At 35.8% G+C, this 15,922-nt stretch overlaps 1 pseudogene across 1 annotated transcript; it reads left to right on the forward strand.

The window, feature by feature from the left end:
* The first annotated feature begins 360 nt into the window (after window positions 1–360).
* On the forward strand, window positions 361–13,871 carry LOC146898905 (uncharacterized; annotated as a pseudogene). Its single transcript, XR_015024161.1, has 13 exons — window positions 361–576; window positions 670–762; window positions 850–966; window positions 1,081–1,392; window positions 10,526–10,783; window positions 11,859–11,933; window positions 12,022–12,413; window positions 12,500–12,691; window positions 12,789–12,899; window positions 12,998–13,079; window positions 13,170–13,265; window positions 13,353–13,466; window positions 13,624–13,871. The product of XR_015024161.1 is annotated as an uncharacterized LOC146898905 (transcript).
* Window positions 13,872–15,922: the final 2,051 nt, after the last annotated feature.

The raw sequence follows: 15,922 nt of genomic DNA on the forward strand, positions 1-15,922 counted from the left end.
TCCGCGCAAGAGATAAAGGAGTCAAATTTGAGGTTGTTCAACAATTTGTTTGAAATTAAATTATATGTGGTTTATTTCTTCTAGACATGCCTACAATTGTTTTATGAAATTATTAGGTGTTATGGAATGAACGTAATCAACCAATTGGGGATTACTCTGCATCGTTTGCAAGTTTTGTTGGTGCCAATGTTCGTAGACACATTCCAATCACTTGCAATCATTGGAACCCCAAAGACAAATCAATGGATCCCCATAAAGAGTTTGTTTTCAAGGATATACAGGTATCAAATAGTAGTTGATGTTTGACTGCATATAAATGTTTTTACTTATACATTTGTCTTTTATTTTTTTATTTTGTAGAGTTATTTCCTTAATGTTGATGAATCACGGAAGACATATGTACTTCAACTAGCTGGAAAATTACATAGATGTTTTTGATCTTATTTAACAACAAAGTATCTTAGAGATGCTGATGGAAATTTTATAGAAGCTGATCGTCCAACACTTTACGAAAGCCTGATATCTCCGGAGGAATGGGATACTTTTGTAGCTAAACGGAATACTCCTGAATTCAAAGTTAGAATAATTTTATTGACAAGTGTTTTTTATGATATTATATAATTTATATAATTGAATACCATGTTTTGATAATGCTACTTGTTTGTACAGGAATTGAGTGTAAAAAATAGAAAGAGAGCGTTAAACCCCCAATACCCATACCGCAGGGGGCGTATGGGATATGCACGCTTAACACAAAAAATAGTGAGTATATATAATCAAAAACCATATCATGATGTATTAGATTGTAACAATACTTCTAATTGGTATGCATTTTTTATCACTTTGTAGCTAGCAGAGACTAAATCTAAAGAAAAAGACATTGATAAATGTTTAAGGTGGAGGGAAGGGCGTGTGAGGAAGGATGGAACAGTTGATGAAAGTGTTCAGAAAGTGTATGAAGAATGTGTAAGTATTATTTCTATTTAATTTGATTTTGAAAATCTATTGTTACTTCATATAAAATTTGTGAAATTTTTTATGACGATCTTATTTTTTCCGTACTACCATATATTATTTCAGGTGACTCTATCTCAATCTTCTGAAACTTCTAGCTGTAGGGACATACTTAGCAAAGCATTAAATGTCTGTGAGTATTCTGGTCGTGTAAGGGGTATGGGGTTAGGGGTAACTCAAACAATTCTTAACAAAGGTCGAAAGAGAAGTGAAAAAAATCCCAGTACTAGAGAATTAATGGCCATTATTCAAAACCTATCATCTGAAGTTGAACAATTGAAAAAGGAAAGGGGAAAAGATACCGCAAGTCAACAGGATATGCATATCCTTAGTGACAAAGATAGTTCCAATGTTGATGACTTGAAGAACATTCCCGAGGTATTTAATTACTTGTATATATTTCATTTAGTAATTTGCTAATTATTTTTGTTGATGGCTTTATTGTAATATCCCGCTTGTCAGTATCGGAATATTACCAGTCTATCGTGCCAGAGGATTTAAATTTAAGGAAAATAAGTATGGGGAATATTCATTACGCTATGTCAGTTTAATACGGATAAAGTATCAGTGTTGCACCAAACACGTTTAAGGCAAGGGTATTATGGTAATTACGCACCAAAGGAGATATTTATTTGGATTGGCCCCAAAAATATCTCATTTCACTCATTCTTTCTCTCTCTAGATGTGGCAAAGATTTTCTTCTCCTTCCCTCTCATCTCACACGCCCTCTTCCTCTCTTTTCTCTACCAATCCTTTCCAAAGCTTCTTCCTTTCATGGCAAGCTTCTAATTTAGGTTTCCTCATGATCTTTTGAGCTTAAGAAGCCTTGGATTTTGTTTGATCTTTCTCTACTTCTCCTTTCAAGAAAAGATTCAAAATCTAGTGTTTGGGTTTTGTTAAGAAGCTATGGCTATAGATTCTTGAGCATGCTTTATGGAGTTGGTAAACCAAGCAAGAGACAACAATGGATTGGAATGGAAGTTGGAATTTATTTTGGAATAAATAGTTAGGGTTTGATGCTTGGTAAGGTCAAAGATGAATCAAGTATGGTTTTTCATGGTTATGGATCAAGATGTTTAGGTTGCAAGAAAGAACAACAAGTTTGAGTGGTTTGGGCAAAGGAAGCAAGAGACCAAGAGCTAGGGTTTTTGGCATATTGAGCTAGGAGCTTGGTGATGCTTCAAGAATTGATTATGTGAGTTCCTTAGTTAGTTTCCCACCCTTTGGGATTGTGTATTTATCTTGCAAAGATAATATGTAATTTAGGGTTTTAAAAGTATAAGTTAGTTGCCCCTTTTCTTACCATGCTTGCTATACTTGTGTACACTTGTTCCATGACTGTTTTTATAAGTTTCTAATGATCCTAAGGGTCACATAGCACTTGGAGATGCTTGGTTTGAGGTTTTTAAGTCAAAAATATCAATTTTGAGGTTGCAGGACTGTCATAGCTCGCCACGGCGAGCAAATGGCTCGCGAGGCGAGCTATAGGGCCGAACAGGGGGGTTTACTCGCCCCCAACTCGCCATGGCGAGTAGGAGCTCGCCTCCCACACCATTTTACTCGCCTAGGCGAGCTACACAGTGGGGAAACCCATTGTTTTGCTCGCCTCAGGTCGTTTCGGCGTTTCGCGAGCGGCTTTCCTTGTGCAGTCTTTTTAAGAGAAATAAACCCCTCAAACCAAGATCCAAATTGTTCAAGTTTTAAAAGGAGACTTTCTTATAAATGAAACAAGTAATTGACAAGTATGGTAAGGCATGGTAAGCGAGAGTATGATGTTTGATTCGGGTAGCAAGATAATCCTTAAGGAAAGGGAAGAACTAGAGCCTCGGTATAGATATCGAGAACTAGAATAGTTAGTAAAGAATAGAACGCTATGCATTAGAGATATGCTTGATAAGATGCGAGGTAATAAAGATTATTATCTTTGCCTAGAAGCAAGTGCCATACGAGTATGGCAAGACGTGAATCGATTTTATATCCATTCACAAAGTAAGTTAAGCAAGCATATAGTTACCTCTAGTGGGATCGTCTAGGGATCCGAGGTAAAAGAGTTAGCATGTTCAAGTTAATTTTCATGCATAAGACTTAAGACTTATAAGAAAGAAAGAGTGTTATGTCTCTTGTAATCCTTCCAAGGCTGGATTCAAGGGGTTCCCCAAGGGGAATGGTTAAGCCGCAAGGGAGCCGCATTTCACTAAGTTAAGGTGTCGTGTCTTTTGTATTCCTTCCAAGGTTGGGTACAAAAGGTTCTCCAAGGGGAATGGGGTAAGCCGTAAGGGACCCGCACGTTCACTAAGGGAGTCCGGTGCGCTCTTGCTAAGCATTTCACCGGTAGTAAGGGATTAACTTCCGGGGTTACTCCACTCGGGACTAATCCATAAAATGAATTCAAGATAATTGTTTGTTACACGCTAACATAATTAAAGAAGCTGACTTTGCATATTTATTATACATTTATATGTTATGTCATAGAGCCTTGACGTAGATTGTCAAGAACAAGTAAAGACTTGGCGTAGGTCATCAAGAAGTAGTAAGATAGCAAGGATCACTTTGTGATAAGTTAAGATATGTTGTAGATGCAACATAGGGAGAGAGTAGAAGCAAGTAAACAAAGATATACCGGTGACGACCTTAGGTATTCCCTAATCGTCCGGTTTAGATGTCGTGTCGTGAAAGTAGTAAGATAGCCTTGATACTTAGAGGGTACTCTTGGCAATGCGGTTTTAGTTTCCCCTTTACCGCCATGACACATATAGCAGAGATGCCTATAACAAGTTAAGAATATAAAGACGGCCCTAGCAAGCACCGCCGTCTAAGAAAGCAAGTCCCCACACACGTATAATCAACCGGCAGGTTGTAATGTAGACACGTGGTGACCGTAGGTTTTCCCCGTGGTTGCCTATAGCCTAGGGTTAGGTGGAACTCACTGAGACATTATGTCTCATCCCAATCCTTATTTGTTTCAGATATCAGGATGGATTAGCATGCTAGTAGCCGGATGGATGTTTCAGCAAGTGTTCGTTCGTATCAGCTGCAGCAGGATATGGATATTCAAGGATGTCTTTATTATATTTTAGAAAAGTTGAGTTATAATCTTATTGTACGAACGCATTTGTTGTATACTATATTCATTCGAAGTTTTTATGTTGTAAATTTTTAATGTATCCAGTACTAAACTAATACACATGCTAGACTTTCTAGATACGTCTAGTATGGGTGTTACATTTGGTATCAGAGCAGGTCGATTCAGACCGTGCCTTGGGTCATTAAGTTACAACAAAAGTAGTGGGACCATTGGGTTCCGGGTAAATGTTCTAGTTGTTGATGTTAGTTGAGCCTGATCAACTCAATTTAGCATTTGACGATTAGAATGGATGCCTGAGAGCTGAATAGGACCCTGGAGGAACGAAGTATGTGATGAAGATGCATTGGAAAATAAGAACTCGGAAGGAGTATTAGTAAGAAGTTTGATTGTGCCAATAGGTGGCCGGTGAACTAAGTAGTAGACAGGTGAATTCTTCGGGAATGTAAGGTAATGTTAATAAGGGACGTTCCGACAGCGGTGGTTAAGATGTTGTAGATACATCGTATACCCGTGAGTAAAGAGTTTGGAAATGTCTAAGTGTGATCTGAAGCTTCAGTAAGATTTGTTGTTGGAACAGATTTATTGTATAGGAAGGATTTGTGTTCCAGAACGTCAGCGTAGGGCTACAAGTTAGAAAGAAGCTGGTGTAGGCTGGCGGAATTAGTAGGCTCTCAGGGATAACGTTATGTGAATGAGGTTATGGACTTGTAAGCTCAGAGTGGACAAGGTTCTAGTGTTCTGGAAGTGCGTTAAGTCGCAATATAGCGAGGCAAGTTACTCATAGTAGAAGAAGTTAAGGGTTTAAGCGAAAGTTTATGTCATCAGGACTAAGGCATTGATTTCCGACGAGTCGAGAACTGTATTGAAATAGGTTGATGGTTGCCGTGCATATATATTGTGGAATATTTTACGATGATAGGAATGAATGATATGCATTGGACTACTTGAGAAATAAGAATTTTCATGCAAAGTATATTTATAAGGAAATTGAACAGAAGAAACTCGCCAATAGCAAACCTGAGGCGAAATTCCCAGTTTTCCGTAAACCGTTAGTTCGTCTCTAGGATTTGCAGTAATTATTGGAGAGTTATCTTCACAATCTTTAAGGCAATGAAAACCTTTAAGACATCAAGTAATGAATGCATATCACATCCTAAGATTTTCAAAGGAAAAGGCATGTGCAACTATTAACGAAAATCGATACGGTTAAGGTGGCTTTAGAGTTATTGTGTCAAGGGTCGAGAAGGAGCTTAGACTAAGAGTTCAGAGGTTCGGTATTTAGAATGGAATCCACGGATGTGAAGACTTGAAGAAAGAAGTTAAAGTGGTTCAAAGTTACGAGACATTACAAGGTTCTTGGATTTTGTGGAATGATGACGTATTCCTCGAATCTATGTTTTGCTTGATTAACTTGCTAAGACTCGTTATGTTGTTGCATAAGGAGGTTACATGATTTTAGAAAGATATATGTGTATGGGTGATTGAAGTTGAGATTTTGAAAATTCAAAAGAAAATTTTGCAGGTACCGGTTGTTACGACTCGCGTAGGGTATACTAAACCCACTAGGACTAAGATATGATGGCACATATGTGTTGTCAACTCGTCCTGTGGATTTAGAGTAACAACTCGGGCATAGGTTCAGTATATTTTATAAATGTGTATAGTGGAAAACCATCAACGTCAATAACCCATGTGCTAATTTACAAAGTTTTCTTTAAAGGAAAAATTAGCAAGCAATGGTATGATCGAGCAAAACATGACATGCAAGAATACGAAGGTACAAGGTTAGACGCATAAGGAAGGGATGATCGAGTGCAAGATGAGTCAATCATGGAAGTAGTAAGTATGTAGTAACAAAGATGTACTCTATGAGTTGAGATTTCTCGAGAATAAGTGTGTAAGTGGGGCATTTATATGTCAAGAGAAAAGTCTACCTTGAGATTCAATCTTACGAGCAAAAGGTAGAGCAAGGTTGCAGTGTTGGTTGCAACATAGAAAGTTTTGAGAAGAGTTCAAGAAGATATTACTGAAATGATAGAAGGAGTGTGAAGTCCACTCGTTTCAATGGACTAGAGTAGTGGTTGAAGCCAACCGGTGGGAATCAGAGTAGCGCCGTGGAATTAATCGGTAAAGTTGTGGACGGTGACCATGGTACTTTGGTAGTAAGAATCTTCACGAAAAATGTTTGAGATAATAATGAGGATTTAGTGAGAAGTACTATGAGATGAACGAGGAATTCTCGATGTAACACGTAAGTATTGATGCTTATACGGTCAGTGGTGATTAAGCTAAAAGTATAAGAAATGTATCTTCACTTAAGCAAGACAAAGAAGACTAGAGTTACCACAGATGAAATAGTCGGATTGCCCAATCGATGATGTCGAAAGCGTAGAAGAGCATATGCTATAATATTGGAATAAGGTTCATGAGATTTATATGATGAAGTACATACCCTCCTATATCAAACTTGTTAAATGATAACGATACTTGTTAGAATAGTGTCAAGCTATGAGTATAACTTTCTTAAAGTTAAGATTGGTATCAAGGAACTTGGGAACGAAATTGTTTTAAAAACATGTTTTTAAACATTGAGGAAACCGATGAGTTGCGCCGTGAGCGAGAAAGCTCACTTAAGACGTAAGGACTTCAGGACCAACTTGATATAGACAAGTTTGGGGCGAGTTGTAAAACCTTTTTAATAAAAATTTAGAGACTCGTCATGTGGTTCTGAGGTACCATTACAAATTTGGTTTCAAAATGAGATTTTATTTATTCAAGTAAATTCGTTCCAAGAATCTATGTACCAAAGTTTAGAAATTTTAAAATTGAAGTGCTTGAATGGGTATCGTTATTAACTAACAAGAAGCGGTATTCGGAAGTAAGCAAGTATTATGAAGATAAAGTTTTAAAGCGGAGATGGCAATGTTCGTGCGATACCAATATCATACGGGATGCACGGTTTTGTACTAAAGTAATCAATGCAAGTGCAAATGGACTTGGTGGAAAGTTTTACGAGAAAGTGAATCACAATAACTGGTTAATAAGTTGTCAGGTGGATCGACGTAATGGATTTCGCTTCTTCATGTCAAGTTAGAAAGGTTTTTGAAGAGTTTGAAAGAGTTAATTAAGAGATTTGTATAATCATCAAGATAAGTAACATAAGTAAGAGATATAAATCGCAAGATGCGGTAAGAAAGATTATGTATGCATAGTAAGATGTATGCATGATAAGATGTTTCAGATGTAAGAAAGCACTGCAGGGCAAATCCTGAGTGTTCTAGTTAATGAGAAGTTACTTACATGAGTAATTATGCTAAGTATTTGAGATATGGAAATTAATACAACCAGTTCACAAGTAGCAAAAAGTGTGTTTCAAACACAATGTTCTGAGATAGTTCTTTGATTTTGAGAAAGATATTAAGATTGAGAAGATCATATCCATTATGCGAATAAAGAAAGAGAATGAGTTAAGTATTTTGATGGGGAAAGCATGCTTCGAACTCTGTGAAGTGAGTATAATCAGACCTTATGTAATTAAAGTTAGAGAAGGTAGGTCGCAGTTGCGATGATTGGTAGGTGATTTCTAAATTTCGAGGACGAAATTTTTTTAAGGGGGGTAGAATGTAATATCCCGCTTGTCAGTATCGGAATATTACCAGTCTATCGTGCCAGAGGATTTAAATTTAAGGAAAATAAGTATGGGGAATATTCATTACGCTATGTCAGTTTAATACGGATAAAGTATCAGTGTTGCACCAAACACGTTTAAGGCAAGGGTATTATGGTAATTACGCACCAAAGGAGATATTTATTTGGATTGGCCCCAAAAATATCTCATTTCACTCATTCTTTCTCTCTCTAGATGTGGCAAAGATTTTCTTCTCCTTCCCTCTCATCTCACACGCCCTCTTCCTCTCTTTTCTCTACCAATCCTTTCCAAAGCTTCTTCCTTTCATGGCAGGCTTCTAATTTAGGTTTCCTCATGATCTTTTGAGCTTAAGAAGCCTTGGATTTTGTTTGATCTTTCTCTACTTCTCCTTTCAAGAAAAGATTCAAAATCTAGTGTTTGGGTTTTGTTAAGAAGCTATGGCTATAGATTCTTGAGCATGCTTTATGGAGTTGGTAAACCAAGCAAGAGACAACAATGGATTGGAATGGAAGTTGGAATTTATTTTGGAATAAATAGTTAGGGTTTGATGCTTGGTAAGGTCAAAGATGAATCAAGTATGGTTTTTCATGGTTATGGATCAAGATGTTTAGGTTGCAAGAAAGAACAACAAGTTTGAGTGGTTTGGGCAAAGGAAGCAAGAGACCAAGAGCTAGGGTTTTTGGCATATTGAGCTAGGAGCTTGGTGATGCTTCAAGAATTGATTATGTGAGTTCCTTAGTTAGTTTCCCACCCTTTGGGATTGTGTATTTATCTTGCAAAGATAATATGTAATTTAGGGTTTTAAAAGTATAAGTTAGTTGCCCCTTTTCTTACCATGCTTGCTATACTTGTGTACACTTGTTCCATGACTGTTTTTATAAGTTTCTAATGATCCTAAGGGTCACATAGCACTTGGAGATGCTTGGTTTGAGGTTTTTAAGTCAAAAATATCAATTTTGAGGTTGCAGGACTGTCATAGCTCGCCACGGCGAGCAAATGGCTCGCGAGGCGAGCTATAGGGCCGAACAGGGGGGTTTACTCGCCCCCAACTCGCCATGGCGAGTAGGAGCTCGCCTCCCACGCCATTTTACTCGCCTAGGCGAGCTACACAGTGGGGAACCCCATTGTTTTGCTCGCCTCAGGTCGTTTCGGCGTTTCGCGAGCGGCTTTCCTTGTGCAGTCTTTTTAAGAGAAATAAACCCCTCAAACCAAGATCCAAATTGTTCAAGTTTTAAAAGGAGACTTTCTTATAAATGAAACAAGTAATTGACAAGTATGGTAAGGCATGGTAAGCGAGAGTATGATGTTTGATTCGGGTAGCAAGATAATCCTTAAGGAAAGGGAAGAACTAGAGCCTCGGTATAGATATCGAGAACTAGAATAGTTAGTAAAGAATAGAACGCTATGCATTAGAGATATGCTTGATAAGATGCGAGGTAGTAAAGATTATTATCTTTGCCTAGAAGCAAGTGCCATACGAGTATGGCAAGACGTGAATCGATTTTATATCCATTCACAAAGTAAGTTAAGCAAGCATATAGTTACCTCTAGTGGGATCGTTTAGGGATCCGAGGTAAAAGAGTTAGCATGTTCAAGTTAATTTTCATGCATAAGACTTAAGACTTATAAGAAAGAAAGAGTGTTATGTCTCTTGTAATCCTTCCAAGGCTGGATTCAAGGGGTTCCCCAAGGGGAATGGTTAAGCCGCAAGGGAGCCGCATTTCACTAAGTTAAGGTGTCGTGTCTTTTGTATTCCTTCCAAGGTTGGGTACAAAAGGTTCTCCAAGGGGAATGGGGTAAGCCGTAAGGGACCCGCACGTTCACTAAGGGAGTCCGGTGCGCTCTTGCTAAGCATTTCACCGGTAGTAAGGGATTAACTTCCGGGGTTACTCCACTCGGGACTAATCCATAAAATGAATTCAAGATAATTGTTTGTTACACGCTAACATAATTAAAGAAGCTGACTTTGCATATTTATTATACATTTATATGTTATGTCATAGAGCCTTGACGTAGATTGTCAAGAACAAGTAAAGACTTGGCGTAGGTCGTCAAGAAGTAGTAAGATAGCAAGGATCACTTTGTGATAAGTTAAGATATGTTGTAGATGCAACATAGGGAGAGAGTAGAAGCAAGTAAACAAAGATATACCGGTGACGACCTTAGGTATTCCCTAATCGTCCAGTTTAGATGTCGTGTCGTGAAAGTAGTAAGATAGCCTTGATACTTAGAGGGTACTCTTGGCAATGCGGTTTTAGTTTCCCCTTTACCGCCATGACACGTATAGCAGAGATGCCTATAACAAGTTAAGAATATAAAGACGGCCCTAGCAAGCACCCCCGTCTAAGAAAGCAAGTCCCCACACACGTATAATCAACCGGCAGGTTGTAATGTAGACACGTGGTGACCGTAGGTTTTCCCCGTGGTTGCCTATAGCCTAGGGTTAGGTGGAACTCACTGAGACATTATGTCTCATCCCAATCCTTATTTGTTTCAGATATCAGGATGGATTAGCATGCTAGTAGCCGGATGGATGTTTCAGCAAGTGTTCGTTCGTATCAGCTGCAGCAGGATATGGATATTCAAGGATGTCTTTATTATATTTTAGAAAAGTTGAGTTATAATCTTATTGTACGAACGCATTTGTTGTATACTATATTCATTCGAAGTTTTTATGTTGTAAATTTTTAATGTATCCAGTACTAAACTAATACACATGCTAGACTTTCTAGATACGTCTAGTATGGGTGTTACATTTATGTTGATTATTGGTTTAGGGTATATCACCTTGTTCACTGTACCTGCGGTCTCCTACTTATCGCATAGTCGCTAAGGGAATGGTACACAACATCTTGGGAGATAAACTTCACCATAAGCCACTCCCTGTTGGCTATTTGAAAGTATCAATTGATATTGCTTTTGAAAAGGATGCAGAGTTGCCCATACCTGATGATGATGCTGATATAAGGTTGGTTGGAGATGCAATAGGAACATATGTGGCATGGCAAAGAAACCTCATTTCCCTTAATCTTGAGGTAAAATAAATTTCTCTTGCTTTCTATGTATGTTAAATGTGATCGATATGTGATATGATAAGTTTCTACTTCTGCTGTGATCTGAGATACTTATATTGTTATGTATGGTGACATTTAATTGACGGAGTCAGTTTAGGGATAGTCTTCTAATTAACTTGCATACAATAAGGTCAAAGTTTGGTCTGGATAATCCTTTCATACTAGCTACTGAGTGGTTGGAATAAATAGCAGACAAATATATTTTGATCTTATATTTTATTAAGCGTTTGTGTTGGGTTTATAGAGATGGGAAATTGGTTAGGGAAAATTAGACAATTAGTAAGAGGATATTCTGTGAGAGAAGCATATAAATTCGTTATCTATCAATTAACTTATTCATTGTCCAATATAAGTTCGTCAATTAACTTATCTATTAGATGCATGTAGCTCCGTTGGTTAGTTAATGAACTTCATGTGAAATGTTTATTAACTATCATGTTAAAGAGACCTTACAAATCATATCAAATATTATTACGCAATGCATACACCAAATAAATTCATAGTCGTGGAGGTTAGGGTAGACCCCATTGATGTAAAAAAATATCTGGACCAAAAAAGGGAAATTATACAGCAAAGAATGTGACAGAGTCATAGTGGAATTTTTATTATTCTTTCTCCATATGCCCAACACTCTGTCGGTTTTAACAGTTACTATAAATTTCAATATATACATTGTTTATTTTAAATTTGGGTGGTGTTTTAAACAAGGGTGAGACATATACAAAAACTGTAATAGAAAGTGAGTCAGGGACTATGGTTGGATGAAAAAGAAAGATGAAGATAGTATCATGAAATTAGATACATCAATTATAAGGTGTAATGTTATCTACTTGAAACAGATTTATTTCTCCTAGCAGGTTTCAAAAAGAATTTTAGTTATAGTAACTAGTCTCATTTATAGTTTGTTCTGATAAGTATATGATTGATCTTTGAAGAGAAACAATAGTTAGTGATTCTTTGAAACGAGGGCAGAATTTGTACTTCTAAGAAGTTATTCAAAAAAAAATTGATCACTGACTGAATCAATTTCATATAGATTCCTGCAACATATAAAGGCAATGGTAATGACGGGATTAGGAGGGGTGACGAGTCGACCACATCAAAAAAACAGGTATATTGATATACACAAGAAATGTTCATTTTACTATTCCATCATTTATTAATCATTAACTAAATTAACTATACAATTAATATTTTAGATTCAAACACAAAAATTGCATGAAGGCACTAAAATCATGAAGGATAAGCCAATAAATATGCTTCAAGCACAAAGGTTGAAAGCACAAAAGTTGAAAGATGTCACTAATAAGGGTGGACATAGCAATATTCGAATCACAAAACCAAAACAAGATATTGCAAAAACCAAACATCAAAAGCCTTACTCTACAAATTATTGTCGTCCATCGTGGGTGTTTGCTCTTAAATCACTGGTGGCAGTGCAAATGATGGAAAACACAGATACGCGTCAGATAACTATGGAGGAAAGTATTTTTGGTGAAGAACAGTATCATGAAAACATTACCAAAGAACAAATGTATGAGTTTTTCGAAAGTACAGAAATAGGTGTCTCTGTTGTCTGCGTATATATCAGGTACTTCGAATAACTTTAAATTGACTGAACAAATTATTTTATTTGTATAACATTTAATAGTATCTAATATTATATTTTCATTCTAGGTACTTGTATGAAAAATTTGTGCGCGACACTGATTTCGCAAGGAGATACTCCTTCTTATCCCCCCATCGAATATCATTGGTGTTAATTTAAGCAGAACAAGAATTGGTCAAAGCATACATGGTTAAGGAATTCTTGAAATATAAAGATGAGCGCAAGTTATTTATTCTACCATTTTATATACATAAGCCTATGTAAGATTTTCCTTGAAACTTTGTTTTTTATAATTTTTTCCTAACTAGTTACCATTGTTTATAAAATATTTTCTAATTAACTTTGACATTTGTGTAGTGCACATTGGTTGTTAGTTGTCATTGATCCCATATCGGAAATCATATATTATTTGGATCCATTACTCAATGACTATATGAATTACCCAAAAATGAAGTATATGTTTGACACGTAAGTATATATAAAATAAATTTATATATTGATGTATATGAAAACTAAATATATATGGTTAGTTGTATGTAATCTAAGTTTACATTTATATTTTGTAGAGTTCTACTGGTATTTCGCTCTGCAAGGAACGCTCAAGTATCAAAGAATAAATTTAACAACATATCATGGGTCCGAGTACAGGTTTAATAATATAACATAACAACCTTAAAAAATTAGTGTATGAATAATATAAATAATTTGATTGATGCAAACTTATTTTATTTTTTGTAGTGTCCTCGCCAAGAAAATGGTATAGATTGCGGGTTCTTTGTGATGAGGTTTATGAAAGAGATTCTCATTTCAAAACTAAACGAGATTCCAAAGTTGGTATGTTATTTGTATATTAAAGTATAATATTTGTATATAATTAAGTTTATTAAGTAACATGGTTATTTTTTGTTATAATATATGCAGTACATTGATGATTTCAAGTGCGTGACATACTCAAAAGATAAACTAAGAGAAATCCAAGAAGAATGGTGTCAGTTCATGCTCACCCTAAAAGTTATATGATATTTTTATGATAAGGTGGGTTTCATGTTTCTAAATATATTTGCTATAGAAGTGATAGTTGTTTTAATTTATAATCTTGCTTTAATTTGTACACATGATCAGTAGTACTTTGAATTTATCTTTAATATAATATAGTGTTATTGTTTAATGGTGTTTTCTGGTATATATTCAGGTAGAGGAGAGTGAACGAAATTTGGAAATGAATGATGATTTGTCTGCTTTTTTTGGATAAAAATGTTGAGAAGATCAAGATAGATGAAGACTGAATGATACCATAGAAGATTTTGATCTTTATGTTAACTAATTAGTTGTAACTCCTAGAGATATTTATGTTACCATATTAGACGCTATACATTTCTGACTTTTATGCTATATATATACATACATTTTTTATGATATGATTAAGTTTTATTTGATAAATAATAGTTCCAATTATAACGTGCCAAAATTATATATATTTCCCTTTAAATTTCTGACTTTATATATATTTTACTTTAAATTAATAAAAAACGCTATCTCCAAAGAAAAAAAAATTGACAATAAAATAAAATAAAATAAATGCTTCTCCTAGCGCTTTTTTTCCTTTATAAAGCGTTATCTAAACATATTGTTACATAGCGCTTTTAAAACAAAAACGCTGTCTTTAAACCTGTCTTAGATGGCGTTTTCTTATAGAAAGCGCTATCTAAGGAGATTCTTAGCTAGCGCTTTTTGACATAAAGCGCTATATAAACCATGCTTTAGCTAGCGCTTTGTACATAAAAAAAAGCGCTATATAACTTTTACCAGCGCCATTTACAGTAGCGCTTCAAAAGCGCTATCTAAAGCAAAAAAAAAGCGCTATATAAGCCCATTTTTGTAGTAGTGCTTATTACTGGTTATTCGGTGGGGACGCATAATCCAACTGTGTTATCTCACCTGCAATTCGCGGATGACACTCTTCTGATAGGTGTTAAGAGTTGGGCGAATGTCCGAGCATTGAGAGCAATTTGGTTCTTTTTGAAAATATGTCAGGTTTGAAGGTAAATTATCACAAGAGTAGTTTGTTTGGTATTAATATTGAAGATTCTTGGTTGGTAGAAGCTGCATCTATTTTATCTTGCAAAATTGGTCGCATGCCTTTCATGTATCTTGGCCTTCCTATTGGGGGTGAACCTAGACGTTTGAACTTTTGGACTCCGGTAATCAACCGTTTAAAATTTAGACTGTCTGAGTGGAAAAGTAGAAATTTGTCTTTTGGGGGCCGCTTGATTCTCCTTAAATCTGTCTTGTCTTCACTGTCTGTCTACGCCCTTTCCTTTTTTAGAGCTCCCACAGGTATAATCTCTTCCATTGAGTCTATTTTAATTAATTTTTTCTGGGGTGGGTGATAGAGATTTTCGCAAGTGTACGAAATCGTGCAAGTAGTAAAATTAAAACGGTAAGACCGAGTGTCGAACTCGAGGATCGCGTTATACTGTTGAATAATATTTGTGACTTAATTGAACAAAAAGGTACTGAATTTGTTTGATTGCAATAATGAAAATTAAGCAAAGTAAAATTAACTTGAACTTTATAATAATAAGATTGTTAGGGATGAGTTTCACTAGATGACTATCTTGAGTTATCAACTTGAATATATCTATTGAATCGACTTATGGAATCATTACCGAATTCTCTAATATATTCTTGCCCTAATTCCTTAGTGACAGAATCATTAATCCTAAAATAACCCCTAATTTCTTAGTGAATTTAAGATTAGAATTAAGCATGATTGAACAAGAACTCTTATTGGTTTCAAGGGTTTGCATCTATTCCTAGATTACAAAGGCAAGAATTTCTTATCTCAAAGCGTTTATAAATTCAACTTCCGTTTCACAATATAAATCGTAAATCAATTTAAAGGCGGCCAAGCAATAAAAGCATTAAGAACAGAGATAAGAAAAATGATTCAATAAACTTCATCAATAATCAAAATAAAGTCATATGACAGAAGTTGTCATCTAGATAATCTCATCCCTAACAATTGAGAATATAGCTACTCATGATGTTTGTCAAAAGATAAAAGAGAATTGAGAATTACACATAAAATTACAGTTGATTGATGATCAACGCCAGTTGAATCATCCTCCAATTGGTCTCCCAATAGTGCAGCCGTAACCCTTGTGTCGTAACCCTCTTTTCTCCTCTTTGCGTTTTTTTTCCTCCTCGTAACTTCTTACGCGTTGGCTTATATATCTTTGTTTTTCCATTCCAAGCCCAATGTCACGTGACTTTCTAATTCTTCATGTTGTGGTGGAACCACGTGACAAACAAAAGAGCTAAAGGAATATTGACACAAGCTAACCAATTAAAGAGCCAAAGAAACCAATGAACCAATGACATGCGGCAACCACATCATATTGACAAATGAGAATGAAACCAGCTGCATATTGCCCTGTGTTGAAGTGTATTTTGTGACTTCAATATTCATTCCTTGCATGAATTAATCC

The sequence above is a fragment of the Medicago sativa genome, chromosome 8 (assembly GCF_051527215.1).
Source record: "Medicago sativa cultivar Bolivia chromosome 8, Bolivia_mono, whole genome shotgun sequence".
NCBI classification, from domain to species: domain Eukaryota; kingdom Viridiplantae; phylum Streptophyta; class Magnoliopsida; order Fabales; family Fabaceae; genus Medicago; species Medicago sativa.